This window comes from Eumetopias jubatus, unplaced genomic scaffold (assembly GCF_037043125.1).
Source record: "Eumetopias jubatus isolate StellerSeaLion01/CBP00866 unplaced genomic scaffold, mEumJub1_p1.0 scaffold_4, whole genome shotgun sequence".
Taxonomy (NCBI): Eukaryota; Metazoa; Chordata; class Mammalia; order Carnivora; family Otariidae; genus Eumetopias; species Eumetopias jubatus.
This window is the reverse complement of record NW_028274810.1, coordinates 129,604,704-129,628,512: the sequence shown is the minus strand read 5'-3', so window position 1 is coordinate 129,628,512 and position 23,809 is coordinate 129,604,704.

The following is a 23,809-nucleotide window of genomic DNA, read 5'->3' as shown; positions in this document are numbered from 1 at the left end:
ATGCAATATTATGTATATACGCATTTTTACTATCCTAGGATATTATTTATTGATAGTTATATACATGGAGATTATTCACCTTCTGATTGATTCTTGTCCTTGGAGACTCTCTGCTCTTTTTAGATATTAGCAAGCAGGTCCATGTCTGTTATGAGACCTTCTTGGTCACCCAGCATTCTAAGGTTTGGAGGCTCCCACCCAATATCATTTCAAGCATATAAAAACACACTCATATCACATGTTAAATATAACTTCTCTAAAAATTTTGGAAGTTGTTTTATTGTTTTTATAAATTTGAGTTTTCTTAAAGATAATTTATTTTGTTCTTATGGTTTACACTTACTGTGTTTACATTTAGGTACAGTTGGATTGAATTGCGCTTAGCTATTTGACATGATATTACATCCTACAGAAACTTATTTATACTTTTATTGACTCTAATTTTCCAGGAATAATTTTTCTTCTCATTTTCAAGCTGATGATTTTTTTTCCAGATCTTAAAAAAAGCCTTTGAGAAGCTCACAGACTAGTCTAGACACTAAGCCTACAGGAGGCTAATAGATAAAACTTCTGTGTAGATACCACTAATAGTGCAGTCTTCTTCATTGTACTTGGTAGAAAACCAAGTTTTGTCTTATGACCTATAAAATGCTCTGTATGAATTCTTCTATGTCTTCTCTGGCCCCAGGTCATGCACTATTCCCTCTTTTACTGAGTCCAAGTCATACCAGCAATCTTTTTGTTCTGAAGACCCGTCATGCATTGAAAAGAAAAAGGACAGTAGTTTGAGAGAGTATCAGCTGTTAAGGGAAGGGCTTTCGGGTTTTCATCTTTATTTGTATAGGATAGGGAAAACCTAAGCATGCTTATAGGAAGACAGCAAGTAGCTTTGGAAACAACAACAACCAGAAAATAAGAAAGGGCCTCTGTCTTTTTCATTATTGAACCACTGCCTAGCTTCATACCTGGGTAGCACATGGTAGGAGAGCTGAAATAAACCTTTCTTGAAGGACAGTGGGATGCAGTAGATGCACTGATATCAAAGAGAGTGTGCTGGTTTTCTACTGCTGGGAAAGAATCTTTTTTCCAAGCTCCCTCATATGCTGGCTGATAGGATTCAGTTCCTCAGAAGCTATTGGGCTTACAGCCTCACTTCCTCACTAACAGTTTGCCACAAACCACCCTCAGTTTCTTGTCATAGGGGCCTCTCCAGAGGGCAACTCACAATAAGGCAGCCAGCAACCCTGAGAGCAAGCGAGAGAGCAATAGAAGGTGAGCTTCCAAGACAGAAACCAAAGTCTTATATAACTGAATTTTGGAAAGGACATTCCATTATTTGTGCCACACTAATCATCAGAAGTGAGTAAGTCCAGCCCACACTCAAGGAGAGGAGCTACACAGGCACGAATGTGATTAAGAATCACTGGAAGCCTTCTTACAGCCAATTCACTATCTAGTAGATGATGTGGACACTAAACAAATAATGGCGTAGGATGTTGAAGAATAATTCAAAAAGCAAATAATCTACAATATTTATCCCTATCTGGAGCAGAGAAGAAAATCTTCAGAGAAGGTAATGTTTGAACTAAGAATTGAAAAAAGAATAGAAAAGAAAACATTATGAGCAGAAGAACAGATGCATAGATGTTTATAGCATGTTTCTGGGACTTCAAGAACTTCAGTAAGCTTAGGGGCACCTGGGTGGCTCAGTCGGTTGAGTGCCTGCCTTTGGCTCAGGTCATGATCCCAGGGGTCTGGGATCGAGCCCCACATCAGGCTCCCTGCTCAGTGGGGAGTCTGCTTATCCCCCTGCTCATGCTCTCTCTCTCTCTCTCTCAAATAAATATATAAAAAAATCTTTAAAAAAAAAGAGAATTTCAGTGAGCTTGAAGAAAGTGTTGGAGAACATGGCTGTTGATAAGAGGGAAACACGTAGACAACTGTAGACCATGGGGTTTCTCATCTCTTCCGCTGACGAATTTAGACTCTATATCATACTTGAGAATATTTCCAAAAGAGGAGATGAAACTCATATCTTAGAAAAATAACTCTAGTAATTGAGTGTAGAATGACTGAAAATAGGGGGGAAAAAGAAGTCAAGTAGGCCCTTTAGAAGCATGGATTGGATGCTACACAAAGACTGGATGCACTAGCCTACAGCAGCAGCCGTACATATGGAGAAGTAGTGACATGATTTGACAGATATGGACAGGGGTTGTTTAAAGGGAGCAAAGAAAGGATGGCTTCAAAATTCTTTGCTTACATGATTAGGCAGATGTTAATGACATGAATCATAGATGGATGAAAAAGGATGATTTTGAGTAAACTACAAGACATTGTAGATACAATACACACAGGCTTTACTTCACAGACAGGAAAAGGGGAAGAAAATAAGGAACAATCATTACTCAGATGGAGACCAGCAAGATCAGGTTCAGTTTCACAAATATTTATTGAACCTACTATATTCTTGGCACTATACTAAATGTGGTACCATAATGAGTTATGCCAGAGTACTAATACATAGATTATATTTTAAAGAAAAAGTAAAAGATCTTATGAATTAGTAAAGTCATTAAGTCCAGATTCACCATTCTAAGTATACTATTCCCAGAGTATAAATTCTGGACTTCCAAAATAAACACAGCGATCAAGGGGAGCATGAAGAAGAAAGTACACGATCAAAGTCTGTGCACACCAAGGAACTATATTTCAATCACATATACTGTTTCCCAGAGTTTGCCTTTTATTGATATTTATTTTCTCTCAATCCAATTAGGAGTTTAACCTGTAATTCTGGAGCAATTTTACATTTTATGAGGCTGAGTTTCACAGAAACCATTAATAAAATGTAGGAAAGGATAATACTCAATGAATCTCTTAGGTATTAACTTGATTACTAGAATTAAGTTGGCTAGTTCCATTCTGAAGTTCTGTTTAACACATAATGCTTATGTAGCTTAGAACAGCTTGCATTTCACAGCTCGTTAATTAAAGTTTGTCGTTGTTAAAATTGTAATTGCACAGTGCCGTGATTGGGGTCTTTTAAAAATCAAATTATTATTTAGCCAAGAGACACTGATTTTTAGTGTGTATGTGTGTGTGTGTGTGTGTTTGTGTGTGTAGGTGGGTGTGGGTGTGTGTGCACACACTTGTAGGCATGTTTTAACAATACAATATCTAAGACTTTTTGTTCTTCATTAATCTGTTTTTGAAAAGTATGTGCTGTAGCTGCTTAGTTTTGGTGACAGGCTTGTGTGTTCTGTCCCCAGATGTTCCCCTAACTTACTTTTTCTCATTCCTAACAAGCACAGATATATGCTTTTGCTTATCTTAGGTATGACATGTTTTCAAATATATCGATCGATCGATCAAAAGATACTGCCCCCTAAAAAGAGAAAGCACCTTAAACTGTATGAAGTGGGATAACTATCAAATGGCAGTAGAAGATGAATTCAAACACTTCTCACAGTTTCCTACTTTACCCAAAGCAATTATGAAAATTTGCACCTTTCCTTATGTTTAGACCTGAAAAATAGTATAATAGACTTAAAAATGCATTTATTTAACTAGCTTTACCTTCACCTTTCTAATTTAGTTGACTTTGCCACTTAGTTAGCTTTTTTACAGAAATGTGCTTGTAAGCAAACTTTGCTTCCTTAAGATTCTCTATGAATGCTTGAAACACAGCAGTATATGTTATCATTTAGACACAACCTGACCAGAACTTTGTAGAAGTCAAAGGTTTTCATGAAGAAATACAAGCACATCAATACAGGAATTGCTCAATATTGGAAGGATCTTGTCTATTTTATTCACAAATATACACCTTGGACATAACAAAAGGCCTGGCACCTAGAAGGCACTCGAAAACTGTGTGTCAATTTAAATAAATGAAAGGAGAATGAACGAATGAATGAATGAATGGGCTGCACAAATGAAACATGGTCCTGTATTCAAAACATGAGAGTTGAGGAAGGCAGAGTAGACAGATGCTGAATTAGATCTACCAAAGGCATGACCTTGGACACGTGGGAAGGCGGGCCAAAATGAGAAGAGATCAAGTGTTGAGATGTTAAGCAATTTGCCCAGGGCCCTACAGCTAGTAAGCATTTCTAATGTGACTCTGCACATTCTTTCATGTGTGAAGGACTTAAGGAAAGGCTTGGAACTCTCTTCCTTTTGTGAGAGAGACCTTAGGAGAAAAGCTGGAAAGCGAGGTACCAGGTTGACAATGAAGTCTTTCTAGTAGTTGAGGGTCTCCTTCTAGCTAGAAATCTCCATAGGAAAAAAAAAGAAAAGAAATCTCCATAGACCTCTAAGGAGGATTCTTACAATGGGGCCAGCAGCTTGGGGATACACCAAGAAAGGTTTGAGTTTTATTTGCATGGCCCCATCTGGAAGTTGAGAATCGTGGTTCTGATCAGATAAATACTTGAAACTCACTTTGCTTTCCCGTCAATGCTTTAATAAAAATGAAGACTAGGCAAAAGAAGTCCAAAGTCAAATGATTTGGGTTCTATAATAACGTCTTACATAGTTCGCTTTCCCATCTCCTGAAAGTTATCTAGTTAATTCATGCTGACATGCATCGTAATATACTGTTCTTACCCTTTTTCTGTTTCAAATTGAAGCACTGTGTTGGTTTCCCTGACTCTGCATGTTCCTGCTCAAGCAGAATGGGATCTTGCCCTTAGGTCCTATTCAGAGGTACTGCTTTGGGCCTCCTTTGTCCTTTCTTATCCACTGGCATTGCAACCGGTATTACCTTTGCTTTTCACATCTTGGAGTGTCTTCCAGGGGATCCTGATCCCACTTGGATTTTCAGGTTGGATTCCTTGTACTCGTGCAAGAGACATGAGTCAAGAGCTTCTCTGAAATCGTGCCTCTCAAATATCAGCTTCTCTTCCCACCAGTGACCTCAAAGTCTAAGAAATATGAAAAATATTTCTATATCTCAAAGGACCAATGACTTTTAAACTAGGTTGTCTGAGGCTTAAGTGGTACTCATCCCCAAGTTTTATTTTCATCAGCTGCCTGCTCACCATCAGTTCCCTTGTGTGTTTGCACATTCATCTGTCCCCAAGAAGTAAGCAGTTCTGATGAGTGACGTCTTCAGACAACTGAAATGTATTTCCTAAAGTGTTAAAACACTTATTTGAATTGCATGTAACTTAATTATTTCCCTATCTTAATAGAAGATAATGAAAATAATTTAACCTTTTGGGTAACTCAGGAGCATGATTGGTATTTCATTACTAGAAATGATATATAATAGAATACATTCGATTTGAGTCAAGAAACCGGGATTTCAGGGCGCCTGGGTGGCTCAGTTGGTTAAGCGACTGCCTTTGGCTCATGTCATGATCCTGGAGTCCTGGGATCGAGTCCCACATCGGGCTCCCTGCTCAGCAGGGAGTCTGCTTCTCCCTCTGACCCTCTTCCTGCTCGTGCTCTCTATCTCTCATTCTCTCTCTCTCAAATAAATAAATAAAATCTTTAAAAAAAAAAGAAAGAAAGAAACCTGGATTTCCAATCTAGTTCTACCACCTATGGCTCTGTAACTTAACTGCTTTGATATACCAATTTCTTCACCTGCAAAACGGGTCACGGTCATGCACAACTCATAATTGTTGTGACGGTTGGATGAAATAATATGAAAGACTACAATTCATGATTTCCTATTACTATATGCTTACTTGGTAATATACTATTTATTGATATAATTTGCTTTCACAGAGAGATATTCCATTTAAAATGCTGTGTTTACCAACTGGGATGATACCTTTTTAAATAACCAAGTAACACAATGTAGTGAGCTAAGCACAGGATGATGAGATGGAAACCACGAGTTCTGGCATCAATTCTACCAACAAGCAGCTAATAACTTCTTGGCCTCGGTTTTCTCATCTTGAAAAATGAGACACTGAACAAGCTAACCCGTTCTAGCTTTTCTTTTTTCCCAGTAAAATCAAGAATTTTTATTATGCTTTTATGTTATATGCCAACATCGTCTTAAATTTTTTCATCTTCCTTTATATCAACCAAAAGTTTTGGCAATTGGAAGGCAAATGCCACATGCACCTGTATATCTGCCAAGGGAGTCAGTCTTCCCTCTTCTTTGCTCTGGACGAGCTATCCATCCTCTCCTCTAAGACCAGCCCCTCCCTGGTGCACTAGCCTCCATCCCCTTCCTGCTTTTGTCAGTATTTCTCCCCATTGCCTCCTACATCATCACTTCTTCCTCTTTCATGGATCATTTCCAGGAACACCCAAACAAACATCTTGCAATTTCTCCCATCTTATTAAAAAATTTAAAAAAAACACAAAAACTCTTGACCCTACACCTACCTCTAGATACCCCCAGTCTCTCTGCCTCTCTTTTAGAGGGAAATTCCTGAAAAGCCTTCTCTACATTCATTGTTTGCAGTTCCTCTCTTTCCAATTAACTCTAAAATATTTTTGCAACCAGTCTTTTGGCCCTTTTGCTCTAATAAAACTGCTTTTAATGTGGTCATGATCTCCAATGATCTCCATATTGTTATTCCTCAACTTACCTGACCTGTTAGCAGCAGTTGACACATTGATTGCTCCCTCCCCTGAAATATTTTCTTAATTTGAGTTCCAGGACAAGATACTCTCCCGGTGTGCCTCCTACATCACTGACCATACTTTCCCCATCTATTGTTCCTATTGTTCTTCATCTCCTAGATCTCTTAATTTTATAGCACTCCAGGGATCAGTGGTAATCTTGACCATATCCATGGTATTGACTTTTATCTATACTCTGACAACTCACAATTGTGTCTCTAGCCCAACCTGTCCCCTAAACTCTGGATTCACATGTAAAAACTATATTCTTATTCTGTTGCAACATACTCTTCTCAAGGCCTTTTCTTTCTCAGTTAATGAGAACTACATTGTTCCTAATGCTCAGGTCACCATTTGGCATTCATCCTTGACTTCCTCTTTTCTCTCATTCCACTCAGCAAACGCTTTTGGCTCTGTCTTCAAAATGTACCCAGAGTGTGACCACTTCTCTCCTCTTCCCCTGTCACTACCCTGACCCAATCCTTCAGGATCTTGCCTCTGAATTATTTTCATTGTCTCCACGATTTTGTTCCTTTGATCTTGGTCTCCTAGAGTCCATTCTATTCAGAGAAACCTGCGAAAACGGAAGTCAGACCATCTCCCTCCTCTGCTCAAGCCAACCCTCCACTCCCACGTCTTCCTCAGAAACAGCACTCTCTGTGATGTAGCGACCTCAGCCCTCCCGCCGCCCCCACCCCCTTGTTTGCAGTGAGCTGGCCCCCACTGGCCTACAGCCTACCTGCTGTGCCTGGAATGTGCCAGGTAGCTCCTTCTTCAGGGCCCCCCTATATGGGGCCCTCAAACCATTGGTTTTTCATCATCAACAAGCCATTAAAGACTCTTCAATCTGTCGGGCACGTTTTGTACTCAGATAACCCGCAGTCTGATCACTCATCTCCTTCAGGTTTTGGCCCAAAGATTATCTACCGTGTGAGGTATTCTCTTATTCTTATTCTCTATTCTCCTTTCTGACTTATTTTTCTCCACAGCCCTTATCACCACTGGCATAGTATATATTTCATATTTTTGTTTGTTATTTTATTAATTTACTTTTCTATCATCTGTCTCCCCCACTAGAAGGTGAAGCTCATGTGTCCAGAAATCTTTCTTTTTCTTCATTGCTTTAGCCCCAGGGCTCAGGACAGTGTCTGGTACATGCCAGCTCCTAAATAAATGTTTGCAAAATGAACACTGACTGAGTCAGAGGAAAAAAAAAAAAAGCCCTATCCTTTCCAGAAATAACCAAGTTCACAGACATAAACAGAACTATAATGTTATAGATAGAAAAGAATTCATGAACAACACCCCTGTGTTTTTAACTCTGAAAGATATTAAGAAATGTTGAGAAATTTCTTAGGAATGTATAAAACTTCTCTGATTTTAGTATGTACATCCATTAGTCCTCATCTCTTCTTTTGTGAAGCAGAACAAGAAAAAAAATCTTGTAAGTGAAAGCAGACCATCCATCATACAAGACAGAGAACAGGCTGTTAATGAGTTTCAAGTTGTTACAATGTATGTGTTAAGGTACAAGCAAAGGTGCTATTAGATCTTTTAAATTCTATATGATTTTGAACTGTCATGGTTATTTCACTGATTCACTTGATCTCACTAAATATTTTCCCAAGGACTCAATTCATTTCAACAAGCATTTTTGAAGGCTTTTGTGAGCAAATATCTGGAATGTACTTTTTGATAAAGAGAACTATCTAGGGAAATGAGACTGGGCTTCCCTTTGTGATGCAAATAAAATTCTTCTTTAGTCCCCAGTTTTTGTGCAGATCTGGAAACATACTGCATAGTTGGTAACACGTTTGGGAGGGATCGTCAGTCCCCTAAGTCAATAAAAGTAAACAGTGCCTATGTCAAAATAATATGAAGAGACAGAGAGACACTAGCATAGAATTCGAGCCCAAGAAGTAGAGTGATGAAGGAGGACGATTTGAGTCCCCAGCTCCACTGCTTATATACTATGCGACATTGCACATGGTGTTTAACTTTCCCGAGATCCACTCCCAAACATAGGGAGATAGAGTTGAAAAAAAAAATCTTCAATCCTTGTACACATACAGATGAAACACAATGTATATAAAGTGCCAAGTACAAGGCCTGGCACAGAGTAGATGTTCAATACCAGTATTTATTATAAATAGGCAGAAAAAAATTAGATATAGTCCATGTATCAGGAAACCCACTTACGACAAAGTATCTCTTCTGTGATGGTTAGGAAAACCTTGACACTTTAGGTTCTCCCCCAACCACATCCCCAACTTCCCCACTTTGGTTTATTGCCTGTATGTCCTTTCGTTTGTCTTGGCTTTGTATAGTCATGAAGAAGCTGAGAGAAAAATAGTGAGCTGATCTCTAAATTCCTGCTCCGGCTCTAAAGCAATCAGAGCAAGGAATAAAAGAGATAAAAGAAAACAGTACGAGGTAACTCAGAAAGTTAAAAATAGAACTACCCTACAACCCAGCAATTGCACTACTAGGGGTTTTTTTTAAGAAACTTTTATTTTTTTTATTTCTTTTTTATTTAAATTTAATTAATATATAATGTATTATTAGTTTCAGAGGTAGAGTTGAGTGATTCATCAGTCTTATATAATACCCAGTGCTCATTACATCATATGCCCTCCTCGATATCCATCACCCAGTTACCCCATCCCCCCAAATCCCTCCCTTCCAGCAATCCTGTTTGTTTCCTATGATTAAGAGTCTTTTACGGTTTGTCTCCCTCTCTGATCTCATCTTGTTTTATTTTTCCTTTCTTTCCCCTGTTTTGTTTCTTAAATTCCACATATGAATGAACTGTCTTTCTCTGATTGACTTATTTCACTTAGCATAATACCCTCTAGTTCCATCTACATCATTGTAAATGGCAAGATTTCATTTTTTTGATGGCTAAGTAGTATTCCGTTGTGTATATATATATATATATATCACATCTTTATCCATTCATCTGTCAATAGACATCTGGGCTCTTTCCATAGTTTGGCTATTGTGGACATTGCTGCTATAAACACTGGGGTGCAGATGCCCCTTCGGATCACTACCTTTGTATCTTTCTGGTAAATACCCAGTAGTGCAATTGCTAGGTCGTAGGGTAGCTCTATTTTTAACTTCTTGAGGAACCTCCATATTGTTTTCCAGAGTGGCTGCACCAGTTTGCATTCCCACCAACAGTGCAAGAGCATTTCCCCTTTCTCCACAACCTCGCCACCATCCGTTGTTGCCTGAGTTGTTAATTTTAGCCATTCTGACTGGTGTGAGGTGGTATCTCATTGTAGTTTTGATTTGTATTTCCCTGATGCCAAGTGATGTTGAGCATTTTTTCACGTGTCTGTTGGCCATCTGGATGTCTTCTTTGCAGAAATATCTGTCCATGTCTTCTGCCCATTTCTTGATTAGATTATTTGTTCTTTGGGTGTTGAGTCTGATAAGTTCTTTATTAAAGATTTTGGATATAGCCCTTTATTTGATAAGACATTTGCAAATATCTTCTCCCATTCCATAGGTTGCCTTTTAGTTTTGTTGACTGTTTCCTTTGCTGTGCAAAAGCTTTTTATCTTGATGAAGTCCCAATAGTTCATTTTTACTTTTGTTTCCCTTGCCTTTGGAGACATGTCTAGCAAGAAGTTACTGTACCGAGGTCAAAGAGGTTGCTACCTGTGTTCTCCTCTATGATTTTGATGGATTCCTGTCTCACATTTAGGTCTTTTATCCATTTTGAGTTTATTTTTGTGTATGTTGTAAGAAAATGGTCCAGCTACATATTTATGTGTGTGTGTGTATGTGTATATGTGTTTATGTATATCTATATCTATATATATGAAATGGAATATTTCTCAGCCATCAAAAAGAATGAAATCTTGCTATTTGCAATGATGTGGATAGAACTAGAGGGTATCATACTAAGCAAAATAAGTCAGTTGAAGAAAGACAGATACCATATGATTTCACTGACATGCGAGATTTAAGAAACAAAACAGATGAACATAGGGGAAGGGAAGGAAAAATAAAATAACATGAAAATTGAGAGGGAGGCAAACCATAAGAGACTCTTAACTATACGGAACAAACTGAGGGTTGCTGGAGGGGAGGTGGGTGGGGGATGGGGTAACTGGGTGATGGACATTAAGGAGGATATCTGATGTAATGAGCATTGGGTGTTATACGAAAGTGATGAATCACTAAATTCTACCCCCGAAGCTAATAATAACACTATATGTTAACTAACTTGAATTTAAATAAAATAAAATATAAAATAAAATAATAAAATAAAATAAAATAAAATAAAATAAAATAAATATATGGTAGGTAGAGTTCCACTTCCGGCAAGATGGTGTAACTTCTTTACAGACAATCCTCCCACTCATAACAATGACAGACCTAGAAAAGAACTCAAAGGATTTTGAAGAGTAAACAAAAGCAGGCAGATTATGCAGGGAAATAGAAATTTGCAGCAGCAACAAGCATGGGGGTGAGTTTTGTGTTTTCCTGTGGCTTTGCCCCACAGTTGGGCTACAGTTACAGACTTTTCCTGTGGCACAGGAAGCTTAAACTATGAGAGAAGCACCACCATCTTTCTGGATGGAAGAGCCAACGGGAGAGCCTGGGCAACCACAGCTGCCACTGGAAAGTGAGAAGGAAAATCCCAGGGGAAAAAGTAAGATGAGTAAATGCCTCGTTCTATGTATGAAAACTAAAAAAGGTTCAGTTTGCCGTCTCAACCACACATATGAGTGACAGATTTAAAACAACACAATAAAGGCATAAAGAATTGAACTAAGATTTAGAGTACTGCCCACATAAAATAATAAAATGTTATAGGTTATATCATGCCTGGTTAATTGATAGTAAAAAAAAAAAGAAACATCAACAAAATTCCTCAAAGAATATAACAGAATGCAGAGTCTATGCAACAAAATTTTCAGAATGACCATGATAGAAAATTACTTAAAATATGAAGAACCAGAAAAATAGAACCCATTTTCAATGACCTAAAATTCTACCTCAAATGTAAATATTTAAAAATGATATCAGGCAATGGACTTAAATCCAAAATATAAAAAGAACTCTTTATACAACTTGCCAGTTTACAAATGGACAAAAGATTTGATGGACATTTCACAGAAGAATATATACAAATGAATAATAAGCATGGAAAAATATGTTCATCATTTGTCATCAAGAGAAAAAACTAAAATAATGATATACCTTTAAACACCCTTCAAAATAGCTAGAATTAAAAACACTGGCAATACCAAGTGTTGAGAGCCATGCGTCCTCATAAACTGCTGGGAATGTAAATAGTACAACCACTTTGGAGAACAGTTTAGCAGACTTTAAAAGTTAAACATACACCAACTATAACCCAGGGATTCCATCACCTATAATCCTATTCCATATGAAAACATATGTCCACACAAAGCTTGTTCATAAATGTTCATAGTAATTTGTCATTTCTAATATTCTAAAACTGGAAATAACCCAAGTGTCCATCAGCAGTAAATAAACAAAATATGGTATAATCATACAATGGAATGGTATTCAACAGCCAAAATGTACTACCTACCAATATATGGTACTAATCTTGAAAGTCACAGAATGACTTTCAAAATTATCATATAAAAAAAAGAATTCAGGCAATAAAAGTGTATATGTTGTATGTTTGCATTTCTATAAAAGTCTCTAAAATGTAAATTTACCTATAATGCTAGAAACAGGTCAGTGGTCTCATGGCACAAGGAATGAAGTGATGCATGAACTGCAAGGGGCACACAGAAACTTTTGGATGCACTAGAAATGTTCGGTATCTTGATTTCAGTCACACTTTAGGGTGTAAGCACATGTCAACACTCATGTCAACACTCATCAAATTGTACACTTTAAATATGTGCGGTTTTATTGTACATAATTTTTATTTTAATAAGAAGTAAAACTAAAATAATAAAGACCGCTTGTTTTTAAAAAAAGATATGGTATCTACTCTCAAAGATTTTTATAATCTAGATCTGCAGATGAGATACAGAGGAAACAGTAAAATAAAAATAAATTAAGGCAGAATAGGACCAAAAATTTTGAATTTTATGCTAGTCAATCTAAAATCCAATTTTTAGATGAATAACCATTTAATGACTTTGTTCATGCAAAGTTAATCATGAATCTGATTATTAGTACTCAAAGCAAGTCTTAGTTGTCTAAATTTTAATTGAAAAACATTTTAGAACTATGTTTGAAAGTGGACCATAAAACTTTTCCAGTGCTTACTCCAGAGTTCTGCACCTGTGGGCCTTTACTTCTCAATTACTGGGACAAAAATGATAGAAAGCACAGCTCCTTCTCCTGAAAAAGCGTTACTCTTAATAAAAGTACGTCTAGAACTTCAAGGTGCCCTGCATCTAAATCTTTTGGTGAAAGAGACTTTGTCTTAGTTGGTCAAGTATCTATTATATTTTCATAATAAGTCTGGTACTGTGCGAGGGACTTTGGGGAAGGAGGAGATACAGGACATGAGCCACTGTCCCTGCTTTCACCAGTGTATAAATTAACCCAGCACACATAAAACAATTAAGGAACAACAGATAATAGAATAATAAACACCAAGTGTGCTTACAGCGGTCAAACTATAAATGCCAAAGATTAGAAAAGAAATAAACAATGAGACAGAAAAAGAAGTGAAGGGTCTATGTGTGGACTTGAAAAAGGTAGATGGGAATGAGCAGAAATGGGGGAACTGTTTATTACCATTCATCCATCCATTCATTCATTCATTCATTCATTCAATGGATATTGAGAATCTACAATGTCATAGGCACTGAGCTAAGTGCTAAGAACACATCGGCAAACAAAAATGCACATAACCCCTACCCCACGTATTGCTTCCAGACTAATGGACGGAGACATTTTCAAATAAACACACAAATAAAAACATAATTGAAAAATATGACTAATTCTAGGAAAGAATGGAACATGAAGTGCTAAGAATAAAACAGGGATAATATTTCAGGGGGGAGGGTCCAAGGAAGTGACATTTCACCTGAGACCTAACTGACAGGAAGCTGCCAAGAAAATAAGAGGGTTGGGAGTGAGTGGGATGAAGCAGAGTGATCCGTACACAGAGAAGAATCTGTATGAAAACACAGAGGAAGGAAAGAATTTGGTACCTCGGAAAAGCTTCCAGGACAATGTGACAATGGGCAGTGCATGGGTGGAAGAGAGGCAAGAGCTGAGAAAAGGTAGGATATGAACAAAACGGGCAGGACCCACTGGTCTTGTTCAAGATTCCAGATTTTATTGCAAATTTGTGACCAACTGGTGTAAAACAACATGCCCTCTGAGGTCAAATAAATTAGTATAGATAGACGGTACACTTTGTTCTATGTTCCTGAAAGGCAAGCTCCCTCCACCATCCCTCCTAACACCACCAGCTTCTCTATCTCTGCTTCTCTTGGGGTTCACTTCTCTAGCTCCCAACCATCCTGTTCCCTTCGACTATCACCTGATTCACTCTTTACCCCTTCAAAGTCCTGAGAAAGACTATCTGACTGGCACAGTTCATTACTTTCAGCCTTGTTTGGGCAGAGAGTTTTATAAAAGGCTCTATGATTCATTGCTGGCCAACTTATGAATTGGGTCACACGTGCACCCCTAATCCAATGAGCTGTGACCAGGGATTACATGGTATAGAAGTGATTCCTGGAGACTGCCACTGAAGAGGAAGAGCAGTTTCCATTAGGAAGGGCCGTGAGGATGGCAAGCACTGTGATTGATCTGCTCCCTACAGTGAGAAACAAGGCTGCTCAAGTAGAGTAGGAACAAAAAATGGGAGGCCTTGAAAAGTCAAAGAAACTGAGACTTTTTACACCAGTGACTAGAATCATCTGAAGAGATAAACAGAAATTGATATGATAAAAGTTTCAGGGAGACAGTAAGTTTATCTTAATTTTCTGCTTCTTTTCCAATTAGACCATGCATTGAGATGTAAATATAGACTATGGCTTAGCTTTGCCTTCCCCTAGAATTGCCTGTCAGTCCCAGGCAGGGTGGGGGCATAGCCTGAGGGAGAGGAGGAAAAGGCACCGCTCTGTGGCAGGGCTAACCTAAGACTAAGGGAGAGAGAGGGAGATCCTGGGTCCAATCTCATCACACAGTCACCTCTCTGACCTTGGGTGGGAGTGAATGAAATGTGGGAGATGTTTGTCATAACTGGTACTTTCTGAAAATTTGGCAAGTGGCCAGTAAATTCTTTCCCCCAACATCATCTCTATCCTGAACACTTATAATTCCTCACCCGTAATTTGTGTTTCATCTTTTGCTAACACACAAGATGCCTTCCTCTTCCTCCTTACCATCAGCTGTTACTCCTTTCAAAAATATGCTTAAAATTCAACCTGTGCATGATGTCCCCATGAGAGAAATATCTTGACTTAGCAGACCTTTATTGTTTACCTCAGAATGTGTGTAAATAATTTACAACATAGGTAATTTCCACTTTCTATCATTACCCTAACTCAACAAAATCCATTGTAAGATGATTCTCTCTGAAGGAATGACATTTTTTTTCCAACAAAGGGCCAACTCTGTTATTTTGGATCAGAGGTTCTCAAGAGGATGAGGTGGGAGGAAGAAGAAAATTATATCAGAATATAAATATAATTGAGAGGCTAAGGGAAGGAGAGAGAATGGACACAATTTGAAATGGTTTTTAGGGCATCATCCCATTAGATTCTGAAGCAGTAGATTTTGTGTGGTTTGGAGCAGGAGGATGGGGCAATATTTGCATTTTTGAACAAGTATCCAATCATTCTCATGTATTAAAAAATCTGAAGACTACTCTTTAGGGCATTAAAAAAATGCAGAAGGTATTTCTATGTAGGACTCTATGAAAAAGTTTGGAAAAAAAACACTTCAAGAGAAGTGTTAGCAGAGTAGGGGACTGGAAATTCTGGCAAGTAAATTATTTGCTTTATTCTGCCCTGCTTACTACTCATCTTGAAGTATCAGTAATCACAAAGGTCTTGTAGTAAGTTTTGACTAGTTTGATGACTAAAAAACCTGAAAAGGAGGATTAAAATATTTACTAGCACAATGCAGGTACATCCGTTACTGGCACATGTGGTTGTGAGAATCAACCACAAACAATACGCAAATTCATATATAGCCTGACTCCTTTCATCTCCAACCATGGTTCTTTAATTAAAGTCTCATGCTTTCATTAATGGTATTTACAAATGTCTCCTGGTCCTGGCTAAGTGTTTCTGAATACTGGTCTTTGATGCCTAAATAGTCCAAAACAGTTTACCAGGGCATACAAATTCTCTAAACTTGGGGGAGGAACCGTTCTTAAGCGTGAAGTTGTGATTTAATTCATGCATTTCTTAAGTATGGAATTCTAAGTGAGCATTTGTGAAGCAAAGGAAACCTTTACTAATGAACCTTCAGGGACCAGTTAGCACGGTTTGTTAAACTGGAATACTAATTTGGTGTAGGCAGTAGTCTAAATCAACCTAAATGCTTGTTAGTTTGACCAATTATAGGTGCCCAATAAGTGTTTGCTTAAATCCAATAAGTCTATGTCCAGAGGGAATATTCCTGACATGCATGGCTGAATTGAAAAATATAGGCTATTAGTCATGAATAAATTGCACATAAACTGGGGCATTTCAACATAGCTACTGGAAGGCCAAGGTCATGGCAGTAATGGTTTACGCACATCCCGTTCCTTTGTTAGGTCCTGTGCAGTGATATTTCCAAATGTATTTACATTATTTTGAAGTTTTTCCACGTTTGTGTAATATAACGAAAAGTGCAAGAGTCTCAGAGTGACAAACCTGGACTATAAGGCAGTCAAGGACCACCCAACTCTTTAAAGACAAAGCAAGTCTCGTACCCACTGCACTGACTTGAGAGAAGTTTTCTTCCATTAGGTTCCACTACTTCTTTCTCTAATCTTTATTTCTCCCTTTCCTACCCAAAAATCCCACACTGCTTTCCACTCAGTGTATTCTCAAATATTGGCTTTTTTAGGTTCAGACTAACAGCTGTGGCCTGTAGCCTTTGATTCAACCACCACAGTGTTTCTAACTCCACAAAACCAACTCAGAATTGCTCACACCTCCCAGATGCCAGAGAATGCAAAGGCCAGTGTTTTCCATGACAGCACAAACAAAGCTAGCTCAAAACCTACAATTACACAAGGGTCCGGGGCATTGCTGGGGATGGTAAATAGACCAGGTCAGAAGGGACTCCAGTTTGCCTTTTGGGTTGTTTAAAACAGAGGTGGTAAATCACTGTGTTAGGAGAACCTACTTTGCTTTGGTATCAGAAAGAACCACATGAAACATAGGGCAAATTCCAAATTGTCACTTGAGAGGTTAGTATTAGATTCAGTTGCATGTGACAGAAAATCCCCCAAACAGGAGCTTATTTGAGCTGCAGCCATGGTAACTGCATCCCAGCTAGTTAGAAGAAGGAACTGGAGGGTCTCCTTTTTCACGCAGATTTTTCTAATTATAATTAGTATACAAAAAAATAGCATATAATTTGTGTCTCAATTTGGTGAGTTTGGACACATGTATACACTCATTTTCCCATCTCACCACAATCAAGGCAATAAACATATCTATCACCTCCAAAAAGTTCCTTGTGTCCCTTTGGGGTTTTTTTGTGGGTGTGGGGGTGTTGGGGGACAAGGACACTTAACATAAGATCAATTCTTAAAAATGTTCTAGGTACACAATACCTCACTGCTAACTCTAGGCATTACATTGTACAGCAGATCTCTGGAACTTACTCATCTATTATGACTCTAACCTTTACCCATTAAACAACTCCCCATATGCCCCTCCCCCATCCCTAGAAACCAACATTCTATTGTCTACTTCTATACATTTGACTATACATTCTACTACACATTTGACTATTTTAGATGCTTCATATAAAAGGAATCATGCAGTATTTGACTTTCTGTGACTTATTTCACTTAGCATAATGTCTTCCAGGTCCATCACAAATGATAGGGTTCCCTGTTTATTAAAGACTGAATACACACACACACACACACACACACACACACACACACACACACACACCACATTTTCATTATCCATTCATCTGTTGATGGATATTTGGGTTATTTCCATATCTTGGCTATTGTGAACAATGTTGCCATAAACATGGGAATGTAAATATGTCTTTGAAACCCTGATTTCTTTTTGATATGGTAGATATGGGGATACTGAATTATATGTTTTAACATGTAAAAAAATTGAATCAAACAGTCCTAATGACCAACACATAAAATAAAGTAAATGAGTGCAGTTACCCAGGTTGACTTTTGGTTAGTCATTCCCGCTGTATGGGCCCAGCAAGTGAGGAACACCTCTGTGATTCCTTCCAACTATGACATGCTGTACACTAACTATCAAAGCAAGAGACAGCTTTAAGATTTCAATCCTTTTGGGTGTATACTCAGAAGTGCTGGATAATGTAGTAGTTCTATTTTTAATTTTTTGAGGAACCTCCATATTCTTCTCTATGGCAACTGTACCATTGTACATTCCCACCAACAGTGCACAAGGGTTTGCTTTTATCCACATCCTTGCTAACACTTGTTATCTCTTATCTTTTTGACAATAGCCATGCTAACAGGTATGAGTGATATCTCAGTGTGCTTTTGAGTTGCATTTCCCTGACGATTAGTGACGCAGAGCATCTTTTCATGTGTCGGTTAGCTATTTGCGTTTTCTCGGGAAAAAAATGTCTATTTAGATCCTCTGCCCATTTTTTCATGGATTACTTGTCTTTCTGCTATTGAGTTATATGAGTCCCTTATATATTTTGGACACTAACCCCTTATCTGACACATGGTTTGCAGATATTTTCTCCCATCCCATAGGTTTCCTCTTCATTTTGTTGACTTTATTTTGCCCTGCAGAGGCCTCCCTTCTTTTAAAGATAACTGCCCATAGTCTCACATCATTCATACCTTTAGCCCATTGGCTAGAATATACTTATGTGTCCTTGCCAGAGGACAAAAAAATGTCCTCTGATGAGTATTCTCATTCTTTAAATTAAGATAACACCTCCTTCATGTGAATTATTTTGTTTCGCCTCTCAAGAGTATCTGACGCTGCTCACCATGAGCTCCTTCCTGAAACCATCCATGCTTCCTGAGACTTCCATGGCGTGACGCTGTCTTGATTTTCCTCCAATCTCCCTGGCTATTCTCAACTTTAGTTGCTACTGTTGCCTCATCTCCCTCAGTCTCTTAGTGTTCCTATTGGCTCTGTCCTGGAGCAACTTCATGCCTCACTTCCCACTTTACCCATTCTTCTCACTGTTCCACATGGCAAAAGAAAGTATAACACACGTTTATTGAATAAGTATGCCAGGAACTATTAGCACTTTATACATAGAATCTAGCTTAATCCTATCAACAACTCTAAAAGTAGATGCCGCAGTTAACTCCCATGTTTTACACGGAGGTTGATGGGATTTGTCCACACTTGGATTGTGCTGGGTGTACTTTTTAGTCCAGGATATCTGTTTTTTGAGCTTACTACTACATCCTACCCATCAAAAACAAAACAAAACACCATATTCCATGCATATACTCAATTGCTTACTGCATAGCTCTGCATGGCCATCGTGCAAGCATTTCAAACTCAAGATGCCCCAGAGTAAACTCATAGTTCTTTCAACAATTATTTACTGAGCACTTACTGTGCATCAGGTACTGCTCTAGGTTCTGGATCTACCAATCTAACTAACCTAAATAGATAATCTCTGACTTCATGAAATTTTACTATCTAGCTGGGGAGACAAAGAGTAAAACAAGCAGCATCTGTTGTGATCAGTGCTGTAAAGAAAAATGAAGCAGAGGAAGTAGACGGAGAGAGATGGAGAGGGCCATGTGGTAGGTAGAATAATTGCCCCACAAAGATGTTGACCTCATCCACTAAACTCTGGAAGCAGCAAACGTGTTTCGCCATTTGGGAAAAGGGATTTTGCAGATGTGATTAAGATTAAGAACCTTTAGATAGGTAGATTATCCAGGATTATGTAGATGGACCTAGTACAATAACATGGAAGAGGAAGGCAGAATGGTGAGTCAGAGAGATGTGATATGACAATGGAAGAAGAGTCAGGAGAGATTCAAAGTGTGCGAGGGACTCAACCCACCACTGCTGGCTTTGAAGATGGAGGAAGGGGTCACCAGGCAAGGAATGTAGCAGCCTATAGAGGCTAGAAATGGCCCTCAGTTTACAAGAAGCAGAAAATGGGGATATCAGTCCTACATCCACAAAGAACTAAATACTGACAACAACATGAATGAATAGAAAACAGGTTCTCCCCCAGAGTCTCCAGAAAGTAACAGAGGCTTGTCCGTACCTTGATGCTAGCCTGGCAATCCTGTGCCCACCGACCTGTAGAACAACAAGCTAATAAATTCGTATTGTTTTTTTTTTAAAGATTTTATTTATTTATTTGAAAGAGAGAGAACACACAGGGAGAGGGAGAGGGAGAAACAGACTCCCTGCTAAGCAGAGAGCCCAACATGGATCCTGATCCCAGGACCCTGAACTCATGACCTGAGCCGAAGGCTGATGCTTAACTGACTGAGCCACCCAGGCACCCAAATTTGTGTTGTTCTAAGGCACTAAATTCTGGTGATTTGTTATGGCAGCAGTAGAAAACTAATGCAGGCTATTTTCAGTAGAGTGGTCAGGGAAAACCACTCTAAGCAGAGTCCTGCAGAAATACCTGGGGGAAGAGCTTAATGGGCCAAAATGAATGACCCTGAAGTCAGAGGACCTTGGAATATCTGAGGAACAGCAAAGAGTCCGATGTGTCTGGAATGAAGGGAGAGCAGTAGGAGCTGAGATGCCCGGAGAGGCCAGGAGCCAGCACATGTGAAGCTCTGTGGGTCACAGAACTTTGAATTATATTCTAAGCATGATGGGAAGGCACTTTGGCAGAGTAGGGACACAAGCTGACTTACGCTCTTAAAAGGCTGCGGGTGTTGTAATGAGAGTAGACTGAATAGAGTAAGAGAAGAAGCAAGGAAGTTCTCTTAGGGAGCATTATTTACTGTTATTCAACAATCTAAATAAGAAAAGAAGACACTTAGACTTGGGCAGAAGAGGCAAAGTCTTGAGAAGTGATCACATAAAGGATACATGTGAAGGTTAGAGCCCACTGTATTTTCTGATGGCTAGGAAGTAGGGTGGGAAAGAGAAGTCAGATGAGCACCTGAGCATATGGTGGTGCCAATTACTGAGATGGGAATAATCACAGAAGAAAGTTGGAGGGATCATGCGTTTGCTTTTGGACATGTTGAGTTTTAGAAGCTAATTAGCTGTTCAAGTCAAGATGTCAGATAATTGTTAGGTACTTGAGTCTGAAGTTCAGGGGCACAGCACAGAGAACCACAGGGGAAGGGAGGGAAAACTGAATGGGAAGTCATCAGAGAAGGAGAAAAACCACGAGAGACTCTTAACTATAGGAAACAAACTGAGGGTGGCTGGAGGGGGAGGGGGTGGGGGATGGAGTAACTGGGTGATGGGCATTAAAGAGGGCACATAATGTGATGAGCACTGGGTGTTATACCCAACTGATAAATTATTGAACACTACATCTGAAACTATTGATGTACTATATGTTGGCTAACTGAATTCAAATAATAAAAAAAAAATGAAGTTCAGGGGCAATTTGGGCTAGAGGCATGTGGTGTACAGAATAATGCCCTCCACCCTGAAGATGTTGATGTCCTGATCCCCAGAACCTGTGATTACTTTATGTTACATGCCAAGGGGGGATTAAAGTAGCAAATCAGCTTATTTTAAAACAAACAAACAAACAAAATCCTGGATCATCTGGGTTGGTCCAGTGTAGTCAAGAGGGTTCTTAAGGGACACCTAGGTGGCTCAATCAGTTAAGCATCTGCCTTCAGCTCAGGTCATGATCTCGAGGTCCTGGGATCAAGCCCCACATCAGGCTCCCTGCTCAGAGAGGAGCCTGCTTCTCCCTCTCCCTCTGCAGCCCCCCATGTGCTCTCTTGCTCTCTCAATTAAGTAAATAAAATATTTTTTAAAAAAAGCATTCTTAAATAGGATGAGAGAGGCAGAGGACTCAGAACCAGAGAGAAAGCATCATGAAATAGATTTGACTGACCAGTATTGGCTTTGAAGAAGGTGGAAGGGACCACAACACAAGGAATGCTGGCAGCCTCCAGAAGCTGGAAAAGACAAGGAAACAGATTCCTCCTGATAGCCTCCAGAAAGGGACACGGCACTGGTAACACCTTGATTTTAGCCCAGTGAGACTCATTTCTGAATTCTGACCTTACAGAACTGTAAAATAATAAACTTTGATGTTTGATTTTGTTTTTAAGATTTTATTTATTTTATTTGACAGAGAGAGAGAGAGCATGCGTGCACAAGCAGGGGAAGTGGCAGAGGGAGAAGCAGACTCCCTGCCGAGCAGGGAGCCAGATGTGAGACTTGATCCCAGGATCCTGGGATTATGACCTGAGCCAAAGGCAGACGCTTAACCAACTGAGCCACCCAGGCCCCCCAAACTTTGATGTTTTTAAGACACTAAGTTCACGATAGGTAATTTGTTAGAGCAGCAATAGGAAACTAATACAAGCCATAATTTCATGGAAACATGTTTTTTTCTTCAGCGTACCCTGTTGGTAAGTGGCATAAACATCACCCATCTGTTGGAGGCAGAAATATGTATCATCTTTAATTCCTTCCTCTCCTTCACGCTCCAATCCAGTCAACATCAAGTTCTCTAGATTCTACTTATAAGCATTTACTCAAAGTTATCCACTGTACTATTTCTCTAATACAGATCATCATCATCATCACCATCTTTCTTCGGGAAGGAAGAAAGAGACAGTACAAACCCACCACTCTCCATTTAGCAAGCCAGAAAAAGCCTTCCAAACTGAATATTTCTGGTAATTACTCCTCTCTCCTGAAATTCTTCAATGGCTTGCTGTTTTTCTTTTTTTTTCTTTTTTTCTTTTATTTATTTATTTGAGAGACAGCATGAGACGGAGGAGGGTCAGAGGGAGAAGCAGACTCTCCACTGAGCAGGGAGCCCATTGCGGGACTCCATCCCAGGACTCCAGGATCATGACCTGAGCTGAAGGCAGTTGCTTAACCACCTCAGCCACCCAGGCGCCCTGGCTTGCTGTTTCATTCAGAATAAAGTCCAGACTGTTTGACATGTCTTGGAAGGTCCTCCAGGGTTTGCCTCGGTCCTCAGCCTTACTTGCTGACACGCATCCTCACACTAAACTTCAGACCGTAGAAAGCATTTGGAGGCCTCCTCACTTGCCACTGGCCTTCCTTGTCCCATGACTGCCTCATAGAAAAGGCTCTAATGTTCAACATCCTCCCCCATTCACCATCAGGGCTCAACTTAATCCCTTCAAATTGTTCTGATCTCCCAAATTGTAACCACCTTGGTATGAGGACCTTGAATATTTGCTTCAAACTACTCATCACAATAATCAGTGCTCTGTTTGTCTCAGGAGAACAGGGCTTTGCCTTACCTGTCTACTACAGCTATCTCCATTCCTAGCACCCAGCATACAGGATATTTGTCAAATAATATTTGTCAGATAATAATTGCTCACTATGGAGCTGTAAATCACTATCTTTAAAATCTCAACAATGGTTCCTGTGTAATTTTTAGTAACCAATTTCTTTATAAAGTCCTTACTAATAGAGTGTTCAGATACTTTTTTAAATGCAATACTTTTGTGCCTCTCACCATTTTCACATTCTTGACTCGCCCCCACCCCCACTTTAGAAATGGGCAGTAAAAGATAGGTGGAAGAATGGCTTTTTCTTACATTCATGTCACTCAACATGTAGCTATTGAGCACCTAAATATGCCAATCACTGAGAGCTCAGAATACAAGAAGTGAATACAATACGCATTGTCTCTGTTTTTACGGAGTTTGCATTCTAGTATGTGTGTAAGGTGAGGGGAAATCAGAAAGTAAACAAACCGAAAATTATACAGAACATGGACAGTAATAAGTGTCAAAGTCAGAAAAGTAGGTAGGTTGGTGTGTGGGGGTGTGTGCGTTACGTTAATTCTACCCTTAGGGTAATCGGGAAAGCTACTCGAATAAACCGACATTTAAGCCGGGACCAAGAGCAAATGAGGAGTCCGGATCGGGTCACAGTGAAGC